General features: G+C 39.2%; 1 long non-coding RNA gene across 1 annotated transcript in view; it reads right to left on the bottom strand.

Moving 5' to 3' along the window:
* Positions 1-9,088: 9,088 nt before the first annotated feature.
* The window catches only part of LOC124186157, a 68,017-nt gene continuing 56,130 nt past the window's right edge, over positions 9,089-20,975 (bottom strand). The window contains exon 3 of the long non-coding RNA XR_006871570.1: positions 9,089-9,269. This is a non-coding gene — a long non-coding RNA (uncharacterized LOC124186157). The remainder of the gene's footprint in view (positions 9,270-20,975) is intronic.

Genomic DNA, 20,975 nt, shown 5'->3' with positions numbered 1-20,975 from the left:
TTTTTTTTTTTTCTTTTCACACTTCCAAACGACCGATCCAACGATGTTTCAGTTTCAGTCGCCGCTGCGCGCGCGCGCGCGAGCTCTGACGTCAGAAGTGCACCGGCGAATCGCGGCCCGCGCGGGAAATTCAAAACGACGGAAGCTAGTACGGGAAAGAAAAAGTGAACGCAGGTGAGGCTGGAGATTAGCATATTTTTCATCCGTCGACTAAATCGTCGTTACCGTTTGCCTCGAGACAGGGATGAGGCCGGGGTAAGGAAAATAAAGATCAGAAATAAGCTGTGGAGTGGGATGGAAAAATGCGACTATCCTATTACCTGCCAGGATTTTTTTCCTTTTTTTTGTTTTTTGTTTGTTTTCTTTTTTTTTTTTTAGTTGCAATTGTCTATTGTCCTTGAAAGAGGCAGGCGGTTCCCCCTTCTTCGGGAGTTGAATAAACGCGATTTTCTCCTTCCCTCATTTCCCCTAACCTCTACTCTCAACCCCCCCCTCCCCCCCCTCTCTCGCTCTCTCTTTCGCTCGCCTCGTCGAACAAGATCGTTCTATACAGTCGAGTGACTTGTAGTGGCACCAAAGGATCAAATTATTGTCGATTTCGTAGCCCTCAGCTCGCGCCGTAGAGACCCTACTTAGATTTGAGGGGTGGTCTGTATTCCGTGGGCCTATAGTAGAAGTTATATACACGTGTAAGTATGATATATATTTTATTCGCTTTTTTTCCTCGGCCTTTTTCCCTCCTTCATCTCTCACGGCCCCGCACAGTTCTGGAGTAAAAAACTTTTCACCCCCCCCCCCCCCCCACCCTCCAACCCCTATCTTTTTACTCTCCCTCTCTCTCTCCTTCTCCCTTATTATTGTTCATTGCTCATTTTTGTTCCCATTTTTCTTCCCTCCTTCTTATCATCCCTTTTTTCTCGCTTCACCACGCGGGGGCCGCTCATTATATTTCCGTACCTTATACACCTTCACATTCTAATCCGTGCTTTAGCTGGTTAGATAATTTTCGCACAGCTTTTTTTCTAAACGATTTCACGTTTGTACGACGAACGCAATTTCACACTCCGACTTAATTTAATCAAACACACAACCAATTTTTTTACCAACCGACCTTCGTGAAATATATATCTATACGTAACTTATACCTAATTCCCCCCTACCCAAATTACCACAAACAATTTCAGCTAATATGAAGATTATCAAGTAATTATTATAAAAGCCTCGGCTCAATCAATCACTGAGTGATAACAACGATAGCCGGCTGATTGGACGCCCTCCTCGTCGGCCGTACCCAAACCACCACTTTTACCCACTCTGCGTCCACCTTCTTTCTTTCCTTCCTTCCTTCCTTCCTTCCTTCGACGTTAAACCCTATTTTCAGAACTCGCCCCCCTCCCCTTCCCCCCCTCCCGCCATCCACCCTCAGAACCACGCCCGTTGTGTAACAGAAAAAAATATTGGAAAAAGAACCGTTGACTTCCTTTTGTTTTACTTCTATCTCTATCTCTCTCTCTCTCTCTCTTTCTCTCTTTCGCTCTCCGAGCACGAGGTTGCCAATTATAAAATTTTTCAACAAAAAACCATCGAGCTTCATCGTAATCCCTGTATAAGCTCTCGTTCATCAGTCTAATTAACGTCTGAGCATCATTAAAGCACTTCCGCCAGCTGTTTACCTAGTTTATTTCACGCCCTTATAGCTTGTAATAAATTACGAAGTCGATTTACCGATCAGGATGGTAAGTAATTTTCAACTTTTCCTACAAACGCGGGTGTCGATGAGAAGAAACAAATGATCGCGAATCTGAAAATATCTGATCACCGGCAGCCTTCTGTACAATTATTTAACCGCATGGCGAGAAAATATCGAGCTTGCAAGAATTTAGTTTGAGAGATATTCGGAAGAATAATAATTTTCTCCAAAATGTCGTGTTGGAAATTTTTCCAATAGTTTACACACGTCGTATTTGAAAAAAGTCACTTTAATATCGCTTAAACGATTTTACGTCCGTAGAAATTGTGGTGTTTGAAAATTTGCCGAATTAAAATTTTCAAGTAGACAATTGAATAAAGGAAATTTTTCTTTTCTTGAAATTTCGACGTTTGAGGTGTTCACGTTTCTCATGAAGACAGGATATTCAAAAAAAAATCTCCCAAGTTCCCAAGCAAAACATTACGAGAAGAAAAAAAAAAAAAGAAACGAAAACAAACAAACAAAACCGCGATATTTAATTTTTTTTTCTCACCTCTGCATGACTGAATGACAATTCTACATGACCGTGTAATCAAGAGTCAGTTATTTTTTTCAACGAGCTTTTCTGACCCGTAACTCTGCTTGTACAGACGAAATTAAACGAAAAGAGAAAAAGAAAGTTGTTCAAATGTGACGACGGGCTGTAAGCAGAGATTGATTGACAAGTCGGCAAAGTCGCGTAGGGTGGAAAAAAAAGTTTTCTCCTTCGAAGTCGAGGAGGACGTCACTCTCCCTCTCCCTCTCCCTCTCTCTCTCTCTCTCTCTTAGGGTGGGTTTCGCTCGCCCTCGTCGCCGAGAGTAGCTGGTTGGCAGGTAGGGTATATAATTCGCGTGATCTGGATCTGGATTCAAGATTCGGGATAAACAGTGGGGGCCCCTCGTGACGGCGTCGTGACGGCGGCGGTGGGGGGTGGGGGTGGGGGGTGGGGGTGGGGGGCGGTGGGGTGAAATGGCTCACTGCGCGTCGCCCGGCGTCGCTACTCTCGGCTACCGGCTCATTGAGACTCGAGATAAGCCCGTCGCATCGGGGCTGCGGAGACGCGTCCCGATCCCACCCCCAGATAGCTGCACGGGGATATTTCTCAGGGGTAGATTTTGCGTGCCTTTTTGAGACTTCGGGACATCACCGGCTCCGCGCCTTCTTCTTTACTCTCTCTATATACATATGTATATATATACACAAGTGTACGTGTGACGCACACTCGCAGCTCTGCATCCCTCTCACACCCCCACGCACACAGGTGTTCCGGTTGCTCACCCACCCGCCTTCAACCCCCGGTGTATCGACACGGTTATTTAACCACACCGCTGGTAGGTACTGGAGTGTGTTCTTTGATGCGGAAAATTTTTGTTTGTTTTTTTTTTTTTTTTTTTTTTTCTTACCCCATCAAGGAAAATTTTTGGAAAGTTTTCATTTGTACGGACGATTTTAGAAAATTCACTCACGTAAACTATAAAGTACCGGTTCGGTTCGAAAATCACTTTTTTGAATTTGAACGAATCTTTACGCTTACGAATCTCTGGAATCGTAAAAACGAGTTTTCTAAAAAAATCCCGGCTTGTTGGTCTGTCCAAGCAACTCCCGCGATGATCTGGAAAACGACTCGTCACAAAGATCCAAGACTCGCAGGATTTTGCAACGACGCGATTGGCCTAAAAAAATAGCCACGTCCCGATCAGTTCGAGCTTCCCGTTCTACCGGAAATAAATTAGATTCGCGATTAACGATCATTTTGTTCTCAACTCTTTTTCTCTCGGCTTGTTCGATCAAGATAGAGACTAAAAAAAAAAAAAAAAATGAACAAAGAAAAAAACGAAAAAGCGATCCACGGATTTTCGTATACACGTAGGTACGAGATGAAAATGATTTCAAAGAAGCCCGATGAAATTCAGTTGCGGGCTGATATGGATTTCCAGCAGATGCGGGAACCTGAAGAGGGTCGGGGTGGGGGGTGGGGGGATGATAAAACCGCGGATGCACTTCGCGTACCCCGATAACGAACACCCTGTACAGTTTCGATATAGAAGGGGTTATAGACGCGAAACTAGACGACGAGGAGGACACCTAGATCTAAACACACACGTACCTACACCTATACCTCGACATACTCGCGCGTGTGGGCAACACATGAGCGTAATACACGCAGTTTATATACACCGTAAAATGTATCCGAATTTGGGGAGGGGGTGCGAGGCTCCCTTCTTAGCTGTGATCCTCTTCTTCCTCTCTCTCTCTCTCTCTCTCTCTCTCTCTTTCCCCGAAACCCATTCCCCTGCACCTTTTGGGGGATGTGACGACTAGATCCGCGAGAAGATACGAGGAGCAGCGTTGGTTTTCCATCGAGACCCGGCTATCTGTGCCCCAGGGCTGAGGCTTGAGCCCTCTTCAATACATACGTGCGTAATTCGTATACATGTCATACGCGCACACGTGAACATTCGTGAACGTGAAGGAGGGATCCTTAAACGCGCGGATAAAATTCTCTCACATTTGCAAGATTAGCTTAGAAAAACTCAGAGAGATTTCGCTCGCTCTCTCTCTCTCTCTCTCTCTCATTTGCTTTTAAACAAATGCCAGCTATTTCATTTTCAGGATTTTCTCATCGCGTCCGCTTCTTTCGCACTCGTAAGTCAACCGAAATTTTCGCGATATTTTTTATTTTTTTTTATATTAGTCTTGAATTTTTTATTATCGGTGCGATTGAAGCGCCGTGTATATATATAATGAAGAGAAACATGGAATTTTTGTTAATGAAAATAATTTGTTTTTTTTTTTTCCTACTGTAGGGTAAGGGTGGAAAAATTAGATTTGCCGGTTGACGAAAGGACCGGAATGTACAATTTTCGTAGACGCGAAGATCTTGTTGGTAGAATTTATAAATGTGGAAAGTTCGAGCAAGGAACATTGAAAATATAGAAATTCAAAATACGGAAAGACAGAGTATAGAAAGGTCAAAACATCGAACAGCAAAATCAGAATCGTGAGAAATTCTAACGATTCTACAATTCGGCATTCCGTGTTCCAAAACCTTTCTAATCTTTTACCTTTCCATACTTCGACTTCCAGCATTTTCGAATTCTGTGCAATAAGTTTTCGCTTTTTTGATAATCCGATATTGCGAGCCTTAGATTTTCCGACCATGCTACATTTTTAACCCTATCATTCAGGCACAAGCTTTGTGAATAGATTTTCCAAGATGACTGCAGAGTACGAAACGGAAATAGTGAAATATTAATTGGAATATCCAAAAAAGATCGTTCCAAGCCGAAGAAACGGAGTAAGGAAAAACATTTTTAGATTCTACAAATTGATTTTTTGCTTCTTTAAAAATTCGATATTTCGTTTTTTCTATTTTTTTACCCCTCACTCCTACTTTCACTGCACGGTGTTACTGCACACACACGTATTAATTATGAAAACTACTAGACAAAGTATTTATATTTACTCTCTTTTCTTCTTGCGAGAAAAATATTTGGTCCTTTTTCACATTAAGGCGCATGATTGTAAATACATTATATAATCGGCTATACGTAACGCGTATAATATATATCTATGTACATATAGAATCGTACAATCGGCGAGTAAGAATATATAATTTCCTCAAGCTGTCTGGATATTATTTAAATTGAAATTTCTTTTCTCATTATAACTCAACCAAGGAGAAAATCTACTCTTCTCTTCTGTCGTACTTTTATCATTCTCATTCTTCGTCCGTCTGGGAGGGGTGTAAAAAATAGAAGAAGAAAGAAGGAAAGAAGGGAAGGAACGTAAGAAAAAGAGAGAGAGTGGCAACGAGAAGAAAAAAATTTAATCTTTGACAGGGTGACAGGTAAGCTGTATTATAATACGCGAAATATAATCATTGTCCTTTTATTATCCAACCCCCCTTCGTAACATAGGCAGAGAATTATTCAACCTCTGGAATAAATAATTATTTGAAATCGCAGTTTTTGCGTAGCTCACTTATATCGAAACTAATAATGAAAAACTAAAAATACGTAGGTACAATGTAAGGGTGGTTCCAAATAGGGTTGTTTTTGAATTTTTATGCTCTCAGGGGCTCGAACGCTTTCAATTTGTTAAAAGAAAAAATTCTCTGAAAATTTGAACCTTCCATATCGACCACAACAGTCCTGTTTGTAATCGACGTATCTTATGGAAGAAGTAGCACGGGAAAAACTTTTAAATTTAATAAGTCGATGACGCGAACATTGTAATATATTTTATGATACGGTTGTTCATTTCGCAGCTATACTTGACAGAATAACAGTTTTGTATAAATAAAACTTTCAACGTTAATTAACACATATATTGAAGCTTTCATTTGCAAATTTTATGCATCGTAGCTTTTTTGCAGAGCGTTACATCATCAAAAAAAAAAAGATGTATACTTCATTATTGTCGGTATATTTGTCAACTACTTGTAAAATTGTAAAATTTCAAAGTGTATAAAATTTATATTAAAAAAATTCAATTGAGAACGTGAGTCACGATCACTGAGATAAGACCTTCGGCAAGGATGTTGAATTTAGAAAGGAATCCCAGTTTTTGAATTTTCCAACAGTTTTAAAATACAACAGTTGCGTTAAAAAAAAAAAAAATATGATTCTAGGTACGGTTTTGCTTAATTCAGATTTACAACTGAATTTTAGATAATTTCAAGTTGTGAAATAACGACTATTTTCATAGAAATTCTTCACACATTGCATATTTATTTAATTCAGTTTATGCGAATAGGAGACTCGTTCCAACAGCCGAATAAATCGATTATTATTATTATTCTAATATACCGTAGTATATTTGTAACGTACGTACGAAATAATTCGAAAACAGTATTACAGTAATAATTATTGTTCCCCGAGACTCGTTTTTTTTTTTTTTGTTTCTCTTACTTTTTATTCCGGCGTTCATTTTTATTTCCCTCTTCTGTCTTTCGAGCTTAATTATCACCTCATTCTACTATCCCCGCATCTGCATCGTAGGGAAAAGAAGAAAAATTTCCGTGTACCCTCTTGCCTACCTTGTATTAATATACGTAATACTCTCGACGCGACTACGACGAGTTTGGAATAAAATTATCCACATTTCTAATTAGTTTCTCTCGCGTATTTACCGCAGCAACGTTGTGCAGCGTTGTAGGTATACACAAGTCGCATAGAGCGGCAAAACTCCAGGTACGTAGCTACCATTCAAACTTTTGTTTATTCGCTCGTTTATTTATTTATTTACTTTCACTGCGCTTGGTAAAATTTTTTAAATGCGGTTTGTCGTTCCTCCAGAAGTCTATCAGCATATCTGTTACATATATCTGTATGGGTGTGTCGAGAGTATAATTTAAAACAATATTATACATAATATACACATATATTTATTTATTTATTCCGTTTACGATATTTGTTTTCATTTTGTCATCGTCGTTTCGGACAGCAATTTGTAGGAGAAGAAGCTCCCGGGAGTGGAGGAGGTTTTAACGTAAACTGGTTCGTTCGTTCGTTCGCTCAGGTGAAACGTACGTCAAGTTTATTTTCTCGAAATATGCGTCGTGCGAGTGGAGCGAAAACGACAGGGATTCACCTCTCCCTGACAACTTTACTAATTGGAACTACGCGCGCCCCCGAGTTGTACCTTCCTACCTTATACTCTCGTTGCCGTTGTACGTATACGAAGTTTGACGTAACTTTTCACCCGGCAACAATAATTAAATCGAGAATTGAGAAGGACCGAGTGCGTGAGAAAAACAAGATAAATAAAAAATTCACGTTGCTACGTTTCTTTTTTTCTTCTTTACTTTCCTGCAAAATTTAAAATTAAAAAACGCGAAACTCACGCAGAGCCTCGCGTTGATCCTCGACTTGAATTCAATGCTTTTGTTATATTATTATATACGGTATATATATATGTATATATATTGTATATATACGGTATATATATATGTATATATATTGTAATAATAAATGTGGAGGTGGTAGTTTCAACAGATTTTTCTGACACACTCGTGTAAAACTTTTTTCCTTTTTATTCCCACGTTGGTCGGATTTTAATCATTGTTGACATATATATATATATATATATATATATACTAGACGTATTAATTCAACCCCCGATGTGTGACGGGGTTAAAAAGGTATTTGTTTTTATTTATTTACTTATTTATTTATTTCTATTTTTATTGTACCGAAAAGTATTATAGAAAATTGATAAACTCGACAACCGGATGCTCTAAATACGTTCCGTGTGATAATTACGATTCTTGCGAAAGAAGGATATCGAGCCTCGTTTCTTAGCGCCGCCGATGCGATCCCGAGTCACTCTTTCTTTCTACGATTCCCCTAAATCAGGGAGCTGCCGGGAGCCGGAAAAGATAAGGGAACAAGTCGGGGAGCAAAGAAATCCTGACCATACAGGGTGAGGCCTGCGAAATTCGAATCGAGGGATGAAATAATCTCCCTTACACCAAACCGCGTTACGTAAGCTCTTCTGCTCGTTTCTGATTTTGTTTTTGTTTTGTTTTTTTCTTCCCTTTTTCTCTCTTTCTCTTTTTTACACAGATAAAGACAGAAGAGTACCTGACGAAAAATTGTTACGAAAACTGATTTTGCACAATCGATTCGAATATTCGTGACCATAGATAGGAAATATTTAGACTCGATAAGCGAGAGCTGTGTAAACATTCCGCGAAACGAGTCACTCTCTAAAATGTCAAGGGATTCTTACAGTCCGCGAAATTGCCCGCGGGATTTCGAACGACAAAAAAAATTTCCACCTCAATCTGCGAGGATCGTCGTCTTCGTTCTACGTTGGAGTTGCTGCGTTTTTCTCTACCTTCGAGGTAAAAAGTCGGAGGAGAACGGTTTTTTTTTTTTTTTTTTTAGTTTTTTTATTCCAGTCGGACAAACAGTTGCGTTTATTTGCGTCTTCTTGCTTGGATTTATTTTTTCTATATTTTTTCTCTTTCAGAAACAATTTTCTTGAAGATAGCGAGAGTTTGTAAGAATTGTTTTTTCTTTTTTTTTTTTCTATTCATTTTGTTTCTTGGCGTGCACAGAATTTGTTCGTCAATTGAAATAATGAGACAATATATTCAGTGAAACTAGAAAAATGTACAATTATTGACAAGATTTTATAATATACTGTATTTGAGTCCGTGTAAATCTTGTGTCACATAAAATCTCCGCAAGTCAATTCGGATTGAAATTTTTTCAATCATTTGTACATAACAATATGCACGTATACTTGGAGTTGAAGCGTAAAATAGTATTAATTAAATATCAACGGTTTGGTATGAGTTTCTAGAATCTACTGTCATTTCAGTTTTCATTAGTTTACTGTAAAGAAAAGAGTAAAGCTTAAGTTTATTTGACATACCCGATCCAATGATTTGACGTACTGCGAAAGTTGCTTCCAAATTAAAATCATCCCTTTATCGCAGAGTTGATCCTGTAAAAGCTTGATCGTCGATGTTATAATTTCCGCAGATTCCATTACCGAGATTGAAAAACCACAGCGTGAAAGTACCGTCTGAAAAGTAGCCGAATTTGTATCGGTTGATAAATAATTAGGATAAAATGGTGTCTGGCGCTTTTTAAAATCAAAAGTAGGGACAATAAAAATAGGTCGTAGTATCAAATCTAACAATAAACAAAAAAAAATTGTAACACAGTTTGAAAATGTTGGAACGTAAGGTTTCGGATGCCAGAATATAACAAGCAATTTCAAGGATTGTGTATTTTGGCTTTCGATACTTTATCGTTTTACATTTCGACTTATTCGTACTTTAATTTCTTACAGTTGGAAAGTCTACGAAACAGATTTTTGTTTCATAGAAAATTTGATACTACGATCTTTCCGAATTTTAAACCTCGTATATTTCAATCCCCACCCTGTTTTGACGATTCTCCATTTTGGATCACCATGTTTTGACCCCGCTCAACTCCACATTTCGATCTCTCCGTACTTTGACTTTCTACATCGAAAAATTCTGCGAAACGGATCATCGAAATTCGACATTGTGATATTCTTAAGTTTTAAACCTCGTACATTTTAACCCCCGACCCTTTTTCTTCAATATTCTGTATTTTGCTTCCCATATTTTGACCCTTCGCACTTCGACTTGTACATACCTCTCAACGGATCATCGCATGTTTGAAAATTCGACATCACTATCCTTCTAAATTTCAGCGTTCGTGTACTTCAACCCCCACCTCGTTTCTAAAATTCTGCATTTTGTCTTTCCATATCGTGACCCTTCGCACACATTTCGACCTATTCTCACCTCGACTTTCTACACTTGTAAATTCTCGAAAACGGATAACGGCACGTTTGAAAATCGCAGATAGCGACCCTCCCGTCATCCGACCTTCGACCATATCAACCCCCCGCCCTGCACCGAACGAGCATCGAACAAATCGCCGTTCGAATATGTCATCGTTACTTTTCCGCCGCCGTGTACAAGCCGTGAAAAGGACAGGAAGATGACCAAATAGCGTATAAAAGACAAGACCGAGTATGGGTTCGGGGTCGTTGGGCGACCGCGTCTTGCAAGAAGTTGGAAGATAGTTGGCGGGGCGGCCAATGTCCGCGAGGGGCAAATGTACCGCGATGAAATCGCTGACTTATGGGTTTTCTGGTGGCAGCGGTGGGACGGGCCGAGTATTCCTACCAACCCACCTTTTTCACAGACCGCACTGTGTGGGTATAATAAGTAACCAACCAACCAACCCTCCCAACTAGGCGGCTCAAGCTGCGCTGACTCTTTTACATTGTCCCCGGAGATTTCAGCGATTAATTTTTACCCATTGTGACTCGAACTCTCCCGCCCCCCAAAACTCCCGGCGCATTGTCATCGGCAAACAAATCTCAATAGCAGTATTATAGCTTCGCGTCCCCCGGTCTGCCTAATGGAAGCCACCGCCCGGACCCCTGGTGTCATATCGGTGACGGAAAACAATCCGCGATTTCCCCGAGTTCTGCACACACAGTGTCTGCGGACTCTTCGCCGCTCGTTTTCACCGCGCGATCATTTTTGCAAATACACTGCGGAGACGGAGGGTTCCATGGAAAATTGCTCGAGGGGACGTCTGCTTTTCAGCTTTAATACCTTATACCGTGTTTCTTGAACCTCTTACCGTCGTTCCTTGATAAAAAAAAAAAAAAAAATATACATATATATACAAGTCGGTTATTTCGCCGATGGGCCGGACTGCGAATTTTGTGCTGTAAGGTTTTTCTGATTTAAAATCTGAATTATTAAATACAATGGATTTTTTTTATTTTTTTTATTTTCTTGGAATTCGTTTTCAGATTCCATTAACCCTGAATTTTTAAAAATACTTACGCGTCTGTTAGAAAACTGTTGAAAATTGATCTTACCATTTTCGGGGATATTGTGATAAGAGAGGAAGAGACGAGCTCGAAAGTTCAAGATTCGAAAGATCAAATTTTATATTGAATCTATTCAGAATATATATACGATGATAATGAAAATCCGTACCTTGAACTTGAGTTTATAGAGAATAAAAATGTTGACGTACTTTTCTTCGTATTCATGTTAATCGCTCATAACTGTTACCATACCTTTCCTGGAAAAGTTTGAAATACTGTATAATAAATTACATTTTTTTTTCCTTCACAATTTTTGTAACTTGAACAAAGAAATCTTAGGAGCTTCTCAATTCGTTACACGATTTTTTGCAAGTCGCTTCAGTTATTTTTACACAAAAGTTTTTCTTGGCTGCACAGAAATATTTAAGATTTAGGATAGATTGAAAGAAGTCAAAAAATAATAATTTTTTTTCCCCTTACATGAAAAATCCCGAAGAAAACATTCGTACTTATCACGTCGAATTCGAACTTTTTAACTATGTTTGCGATTTTTTAAACGGTATAAAAATTTTTCATTAATTTCTGAAATTTTCTCTACGTAATATTATCGTATAACAGAGACGTCGCAACGGGACCGGATTAAAGTTCCTGATTTGAAAAATTCCGAAAGCGCGTGATTTCTAATTGTTTGGTGGCGAAATTTGAATTAAAAATATCTAGCTAAATTCCGAATGGTCCGAAAGCCAACGGCTCAAAGTTCCGAAATGCAAGATTCCGAGGATTCAAGTTACGGTACAGGAAAGTTCCGAAAATTAAGTTATACTCACGCAGCGGAGTTCACTTACAACGAGTGTGCGTAAGAAAAGAGAAAAACCGAAAATCGGAATGACCAGAATTCCGAAGGTAAAAATATCGAAATCCAAAACAAAGAAAGATCAAAGTGGTGAAATTTCACAAAGCCAGAAAATTCATAGGACTAAAAATCTTGGATAATTTGGAATTTCGATGTTTCAAATTTCAAAATTATCTCTTTCTTTGACTTGTCGGAGTTACGCCCTATCGGCATTTCGTCTTTTCGTAACTTTGATATTTCGTCAAAGTTTGATCTCTTTACCTCAAGTTCCGCCATAAAAAAAATCAAAATTCGACGCTTCCGTAGTTTTTCAAATTCGGAATTTCAACAAATTTCAAACAACTTTCCTCTCTCGCAACAGTTTTCAATTTCCTCGTCCTCCTGTTTATTCATCGAGTTTCTTCTGCACGTAGGTAACTAAATTCTCTGACGCAGTATTTACGTAATTAAATACGGGATTCTCCATAATATGTATTTATACATATGTGCATACATATATATGTATATATGTATACGTATACGTTCATCTTGGCACTACGGGAGAAGAAGGCCCAGGGCAAAGTTCGTCGGGAGCAATGTTTAATATCTAGCGATACCGAATGCGCGCCTTCGGATATTAATATCTATAAAACAGCAACAACATACCGTGGCCGGATGGAGGATGATCCCGGAGGGTGCGAAGGGGCGCCGGCGTAACCTTATACTCCCTGAGGGTGCAATACTTCGCCCCGATTCCCGTTGTCTCTCGAAAATCGCTATTCGCGACGGATTTTCGCGCGAGGCAAGGCGTCCAGAATTTTGCCCCTTCCTTATATTCCCGTTTTTTTTTTCCCCCCGTTCTCTTCTCATTTTCCGACCGCATTGTTCGGATCATCTCCGTCGTCCACGTCATCCAAGAAGACGTCGACTGGGTTGGGACGATTCGACACGTTTTTTTCTTGTCTTTTTTCATTTTTGTTATCAATTTTTCTGTCCGACATTTTTTAGGACGCGAAACGCGCGATCCGTGTTAGGGTAAATATTAATTACTGCGGGATATTTGTTCTCCCAATAATCGGGTCAAAGAGATTTTCGTAGAAATTATCGCAGAACGTGATCTAACCACATCTCAGACGGTTTTCTTGGAACGAAATAAGGTGCTTCTGCTTTCGGGGATTAACGTATTATCTGGATTTTTGCCGGACGTCAAAGCTAAATGTACTTCAAGTCCATCACGACGGTCTCTGTAGAAAAATGAGTGTAACAAAGAGTTGTAAAGAAGAAGAGAAAAAAATTTCGAGACGTCTAACATTTACCGTCGTTTACTACTTGATTATTCACGATACTTGCAGCGAACTGAATAAAAGGCGTCGTGGACTTTTTATGATTTCGAAGAAATTTCAAACTAAGCGTAGACATCAAAGATTTCATTCGTAATTTCGGTCTTCTATACAATTTCATTTCTAACGAGATGTTTGTAGTTTATAAATATAATATCAATCCAATGACACCTCAATATACGAATACCTTGTAATAAAATTAATCAAACATAACGATTTTCGCCAATCAACCTCCTTATATTGAGGGTGGAAATTCCCCAAGGTTTCGAACAGAAAAAAAAAATCATTCACCTTTTTGTTTAATATCAAAAGCTTACTGGCATCTTCAACTTCTTCGGCTAATCGATACAAAGCCGAAATAATTTATGAGCTATTTCATATCCTGAACGCGAATGTTCATTCGCAGAGTGATTCGACTTGTCGTGACCGGGGCTATTTGTCAAATTTTTTACTCTCTGTTTTGTTAGAATTTTTTTTAATAAAAATTTTATTTAATTCGGACATGGGACACTACAGATGCATCACTTGCGCATCTAGAGAAAATTCGTGGTTGTTCCAAAGCAAGTTTGAATAGGATTTTTGGTATTTTCAAAAAACAAATCGCGCATGTATTTCAAATGACGAAAATGGGTAGAAACAGAATGATGAATCATTTTTTTGCGCACCTTTGTGTTCCAGCTTTTGTCTTGCTGTGAGAATCTCAGGTTTTCAATATATATTTTGAAACGATAATTCTTTTCTCCATTGTATTTATTCTGGAACACTAGTAAACAGCCGACCTAGACTCCGAAAACCCCAAAAACCATGAACAATTCGACTCTGACTTCGAAAATCCCGAGATCCTTGACACGCTATTCAAATATCAAAAACGTGTGTATAAAATGAAAGCGACAATAATCGCCTTACCGATTATCTTATTGAAAAATTTTCCAATGCAGACAAAAGAGTGAAAAAAAAACATATTTAAAAGATGGAAAGTGATTACTTATCAGGTCCAATTTCAGCTCTTCAATCACTGCGAGGCCGCATACGATGCGAAATTCTAGTTAAAAACATTAATTTGTTTCAAACATTGAACTACAAACTTGTGACAACAAGGACTCGTCTCCCCTAAATATTAAAATTTGTTTTCCTTACAGCGAATGCATAGTTATATTTTCATCGTTTCTTGGAAAATTTCTCATTAAAGAAAACTTCGATTCGATCTTGAAAAGTATCTCTTTCTCATTTCGCATTTCTTCTTTACTCCCTTTCCAATACCGCAGAGTCAAGCTGTGCATGTGTAAATCGGTGCGAATTATAAATATAAACTTATACACACACACACACACACACACGCACACTTTTGAAAAGTTAATTTATTTCCGGGAGTTGAGAAAATTTTACTTCTTCTCAATCTCATCATCTCCGCACGACGTTTCTAATTTTTAATTTCGTTTTTTTTTTCTCCACCGGTTTAAAGATCATCCCCTATGAATCACGGAAATGAAAAAGTTTGAAAAAAAAAACAAAAAAAAAAAATCGCCCATACTCGTTCGAACGCCCGCAATCTTTGATTCGATACGGCGAAAGTCTGTCAGGACTGCATCTCACACCGGTTGTATAAATTTTTCAAGATTCTTATCATACGGTAGAAAAGTAATTCATTTTCGATATTAAAAAGCGGTTTTTAATCGGGGAAAAAACCGATGACGTGGGATTCACTTCGTTTGCGATGTGAAGAAAAAAGTAAATAAATAAAAAATTCAGGTACCAAAGTCGACGACCGCAGCGAGTAATAACTCGAGTTGCGTTGTTGCGAATTATAAGTAGGACGTGAGATTTCATCGCCATCACACACCGAACAAGTTTTCATTTCAAATTGTGAAACGAGCTTTTAGACTCCGCGGAATTCTCACTCCAACTCTAATTCAAATTCTAATTATAATTTAAATAATCCTTCCTCCAATCCGCAAAACTCTTCCCAACGAATTCTCAATACTTTCAATTCCCGTGCAACATACCGACACGGCTCTCTCGTTCTTGCACCTGCTACAAAGGTCGATCATTGCTGATACGAGCCAACGGAAATTTCAAGAACGTAAAATACAAACGAATCACGTGGCACGGCCCTGAAACACGTGTTCGACCGTCAGTTGTGGGGCGAAAATCTTCAAGGGTTTTCCTCCCTCCCTTTTCGTGCCTAATATTTTTTTTCACGTCATTATAGCTGACAGATTTTTGTCGAAGAGATATTTACCAGGTGAAGCACTCGTCGCTGATACCTACAACGAGTGAACAAGATCTTGGACGATACCTTATTTCCAATTTTCTTCATCCCTCTCTAAGTATGTTAAAAATCGAAACCACCCTTATCCGTATATTTTCCGTAAGATCTCTGGAACAGTTCAACCGATCGCGACTGAATTTCGATTATGATTTCAGGTAGAGTGAGGGTAAAAAACAATTTTACTGATTCATAGAAGGACCAGAATATTCAATTTTCATTCACGCGAAAATGTTATTGGTAGAATTTATAAACGTTGAAAGTTCAAGTAGAGAAAATTGAAAACGTAGTAAGTCGAAGTACAGAAAGAAAGGTCAAAACATGGAACAGCAAAATCGAGAATCTGTATACGATTCTGCATTGTCGTGAGAAATTCTGACGATCATACAGTTCGGCATTCAATGTTCTGTCTTTTCCAATCTTTCACCTTTCCACGCCTCGACTTCGAAAATTTTCAAGTTTTCGCCTTTTTAAAAACAAAAATAATTTTAAATTTTGAGCATTGGATTTCTACATCTTTCTATATTTTTACCCCCATCTTTTAGGCACAAGCTTCGTCGATTCATTTTCCAAGCTGACCGCAGATTATCAAGCAAAGACAGTGAAACAGTAATCAGAGTATCCAAAAAAAAGATCGTTCCGAGCCGAAGAAACGGAGTTAAAAAAACGGAAAAAGAAGAAGAAAAAAAAAAACCAGCGTGTTTCGCATACGACACGTTTTCATAGGTCAAAGGAGAGCGTGCGGGCGAAGAATTGGAGCGTCGAAAACTAGGGGAAGGGGTTGGATTTTCCCGCGGATTGATGGAGCAGCGAAGTGGCGTTGCCCTTCGGCAGTCGTCTAGTCATTCACTCGTCTCACCCCCAGCCCTTCTCTTTTCGCCGCCCGTCGTAGCCGCCGAACGTCATTGAAGTTTGTATCTGGGCGCACATGACGCACATGGCGCCGCCGTCGTCGTGTATCCAGGGTTGAGTAAGTGACGGGAGGGCTGTCGCCGTGTGTGCCAGCTGTTCGACTACTAGCCGAGGAGTAGCCGGGGCCCCCCTTATCCACCCCCGCCAACCTGAGCCTTAACAATCTTGTATGACGCGACGGGGGTTGGGGGGTGGACCTTTGCTCGTGAGTCGCAGCTGTGTTCCCGCTCGGCATATCATCGAAATATTATTTCCCCGAATTTTAAGTTCGACGGTTCTCATCTCGTACTTTCCTCCCACCCCCTACTCAAAACACCTTCCTTCCGCCGTCCATCCCTGAGGGGTTAATTTATATTCGAGTTCCCGATTCTCGAAGCGTTTCGTTCGGACTTCTCTTGCCTTCGACTGGGTCCGTTGGAGGGATCGCGAATAGGTTTTTTTTTTTTTTTTTTTTTTTTATTCACATCATTCACGACCAATTTAATTGAATTCATCGGTGGAGATTGCGTTTCGGTGAATGGAAATGATTATCTAACTGCCTGATTGTACGTCGTCTGCTGCGATTTAACGCGCATGCGCCAAAATCCGAGGCAAGTTTTTCGGTTGAAAGCAACAACATCCCGTCTCGGAATTTCATTCAAAAACGTTGAACGTTCTCGGACATCATTTCAGACATACGATGTTGTTCAATGAAATTCCGAGATGAGGTTTTATTCAACCAAAATCTGAGATGAGGTTTCGTTGGACGAAATGCTTGGATACGACGTTGTTTGCCAGGGTGGCAAGCGAAAAAAATTTTGACAGTTATCGCCGGCAGTTTTGTTCAACACCGACAGCTGTCGAACTTTTGTCTGAGTTTATGACGGGTGTCTGAAAAAAAATTCACATCATACCAGTCAAATTTCCTTTTAATGGAAAGAAAAGTCCGATTCCGAGGGTACGCAATTCGTCGAAGTTACCCGGTATGACGATATGAATTTTTATTCAGAGAGTAGGACTAATGCCTACTAAAACTTCGCAGTTAGAAACTTTTTAGAAATATTATTACTCTTACGATAAAATATATACCGAGAAAAACAATTTATACCATATTATTCCCACAAAAAACTTCGATCACAAAGCGGATACTAATCTTAAAGTTGAAATGTAAAAATCTGAAAAAATTAGGCAACTGTTTTTGAATGATTTAAAATTCATTCGGGGAGTGAAGCGGCAAAAATTCTACAACATCCCAAAGAAGGATGACGGATAGCACCAACCCCCTTCTCTCTCTCTCTCTCTCTCTGTTTTTCATTTTCTCTTTTTTCCTTCTCGCAGGAAAGAAAGCTCGCGAGTTTCACCTGGCCCTCCACGCGTGTACGATACATCCTCGGTCACTTTCCATCCCTCGAGATCCCGTCCCATAGCACTATATTAAATATTTTCTAGGAACAACGGCCGGGATGTGGGGAATCGCGAGGGGTTGATGGGACAGCCTCGGCCTTCCTTGGTTTACCTAAACCTACACGACGGGCATTCCTATAACAGATAACATTCACCGGCTACCTGGAGTTTGTCGTCGTATTGTTCGACGTGTAGAAAGCGTCAGGTTGACAACCTCCGATTCTTCTTTTATTTTTCACGATTATTTTGTTATAGCCGGGTAGTTTATTTTCACGTTTATACGGCGCACCGACAACTCGTTTTCATTGTTATTGAACCCCGTTTTCTTACCCCGTTTCTCTGACTTTTTTCTATTTTTTTTTTTTTTCGAGGCAATGCACGGGGGTCTGGTTTTCGGCCGAGAAGGAGTTTCGGATCGAGAGGGAACCTTTCGATTACTTCGAATCGAAAAAAGATAAAAAAAAAAAAAAAAAAACAATTACCATTCAAAGAAAACCATGACGTGAAATTCGGTGTCAGCTGTGGGATACGAAAATTAATTTTAATCATAACTGTGACAAATGAAGAAATTCTTTGACCTAGTCAAAAACAAACCATATTCTTGGACTTGAAGAGTAGAATTCAGTTCGATTTGATTCGATTCAATTCAATTCAATTCAATTCAATTCAATATAGGTTCAATCACAAATTCACCCCAAGTTCTCTGGAATAACTGCATAAAGCGTTTCGAATCGCAATGCAGTCCGGAAGTATCGAGAGCACAACGGTTCAGCGTCTGGATCGTTTTATCTGTAGGTATACGAAGGCCTAAGAAAGCGACGCGTGGAGCCTGCGGAGAAACAATGCGAACCAGTTTAAAGACGTTACCATTTTCGTTTCGATTTCCGTTACCGTACGGCATGACCAGGGCCGGCAAGCAGAGCTTCGCTCCCTATTGCCACGAGCTTTTCTGCAGTATACCTTATACCGTTGGAGTGGATTTCCGCGCTCAGTTAGGACCGGAGTAACTCTCCTTCGCTTTACTCCCCATTTATTCTCTTCACTGCTATTGTCGTTTAGGGCGGGATGAGTTGACAAGATTGAAAATGAAAGTATGATACCGCATCTGCGATGGTGTATGAAACATTTTCGTATCATTTATTTTCTTTATCAAAATCACTCTGAAAATCATGCGAAAATTGTCAAGCGGTAGAACGGTATCAACCCTTGTTTGACACACAACTGTAGAATCACATACTTGATACACTGGGGTCGTTTGGACCCCAGTGACAAAAATCGTCAGTATAAATTAATTTTTACGGGTAACGTCTCAATGACTTTTTTTTTAAATTTCTTTTTCTTTATACTAAAATTTATTCAATAATTTCACATGTCTTACACATAACACGGGAAGTTATAAAGTAAAACAGAAATTTTCTTGTTCGTTTTTGATGGTATATCTCGCTGTTGCGGTGTGTGTAAATTTTTACCCCCTATTTAAATCTGGTTGACATGATATCTCAACTTTAAAACTTTCGGGAAAAAACAATGAAATGGTTAAAAAGTTCACCTGTCGCTATCTCCTGAAGCAGAATTATGCAAATTTGATAGAAAAGAACATCTCGATTTTTATTCAACTTAAATTGTTAGTTATTTTTTTGTTTATTTTCCATCGAATTTGCATAATTCCGGTTCAGCGGTGACAGCGACAAGTGAAATTTTTAATAATGTCTTTATTTTTTTTTAGGATAACTCAAAACTTTAAATCGACATTTACCATCAAAAACGAACAAAAAAATTTACCGCATTACTTTATAACCTTCTCTGTTATGTGTAAGAATTTGAGATTACTAAATAAATTTAGTATGATAAAAGGAAAAAAATTATTAAAAATACGTCATTGAGATGTGAGACTATCCCTTTGAATATTTTCACTTGTAATTATTTTTCGTAAGTTCTTGAAAAGTTAGTTTTCGCGACTATACGGGGTTATATAGCAAAATATGAACATGCCAAAAGGTGCCGCAGACCCGATTTTCTTACGTTTAGGTACTTTAAATTAACGAAGAAAATTCATGGAGTGGTTTGTATCCCAGGGTGTGAAAACAAGGTTAAAACCATCCGAATAGACCCTAGTCTCAAAGTCAATCGAGTCGAAAGTTGAACTAAGAAAAATTTACTGTGTTTTATAAGTGACAGTAACCGTCTAAGTTGAATAAGATTTTTTTTCCACCGTTACGATCAACTAGTTTCAATTTTGTACTGACAATAAGAGCTATACTTTTTCGTTATCCTAACAGGCCTCACGGACTGTACAGCAACTGCAATTCTAGTAGCGATGGCCACTAATATAAAAATAATAGACGCATCGATTAATAGAGTTCAAAAAAACAATCGAACATGACTATTTCTTTTTAAAACGGTGCTTTTAAAACAAAAATTTCGTAAATTTTAGCACGTAGCCTTAACGGCGGAAATGGTTTTTTATAATTTACAGTTTCGCTAAAAATATATTTGAATTTCAATTAAAAATATTCATTCATCTTTCATTAATTATATCAAACAGATACTTAGTAATAAGCTAATGATAATAACCGATACTTTGATCACATAAATTGATATCGAATCGCGCCGTTCATGCGAATAAAAAACAAAAACCTGTTGTAAAAAAAAAAAAATAATTCAATGATACTCGATTAATCGGGGAAAAAAACAATCGACTTTTCTCGGTGTGTCTGAGCGAATCTGACATAGTAAGAGGTCCGATATTAAAGTTTTCAGTATATTTGATCGGAGAACCTGCACCCCGGATCTCCATCAAACTTCCGGCCGGTGCATTTTCTTGCCATCGGCAAGAGCGGCAACGGCTGTCGGTGCACTTCCGGGGGAAGTTATCAACCCCACACGAGTCCAAGATCGCCCCTCCGGCCCTCGACTCGTCGTTTTTCTTTTTTTTTGTTTTCTTTCATCCCCCAAGAAACCGGGAAAGAAATCCCGCGGGTGCGATCGGGTAAAATCTGTCTTGCAGGAGGGGCTGCGGTTGAAATTAGCCGACACGTATTTTCCCCGAAAACGCGGAGTGCCGCGATTAAATCAGGTCGGTGCAGGGTGCGCTGGAGATTCGGAGTCTGCGCCACCGGCGGGGGTGTAAAGCGAGAGAGGAGGAAGCACGAAGCACCCTCCGCGATGCT

This window comes from Neodiprion fabricii, chromosome 7 (genome assembly GCF_021155785.1).
Source record: "Neodiprion fabricii isolate iyNeoFabr1 chromosome 7, iyNeoFabr1.1, whole genome shotgun sequence".
NCBI lineage: Eukaryota > Metazoa > Arthropoda > Insecta > Hymenoptera > Diprionidae > Neodiprion > Neodiprion fabricii.
The sequence above is the reverse complement of the archived record's forward strand: the minus strand, read 5'-3'. Positions and strand labels throughout refer to the sequence as shown.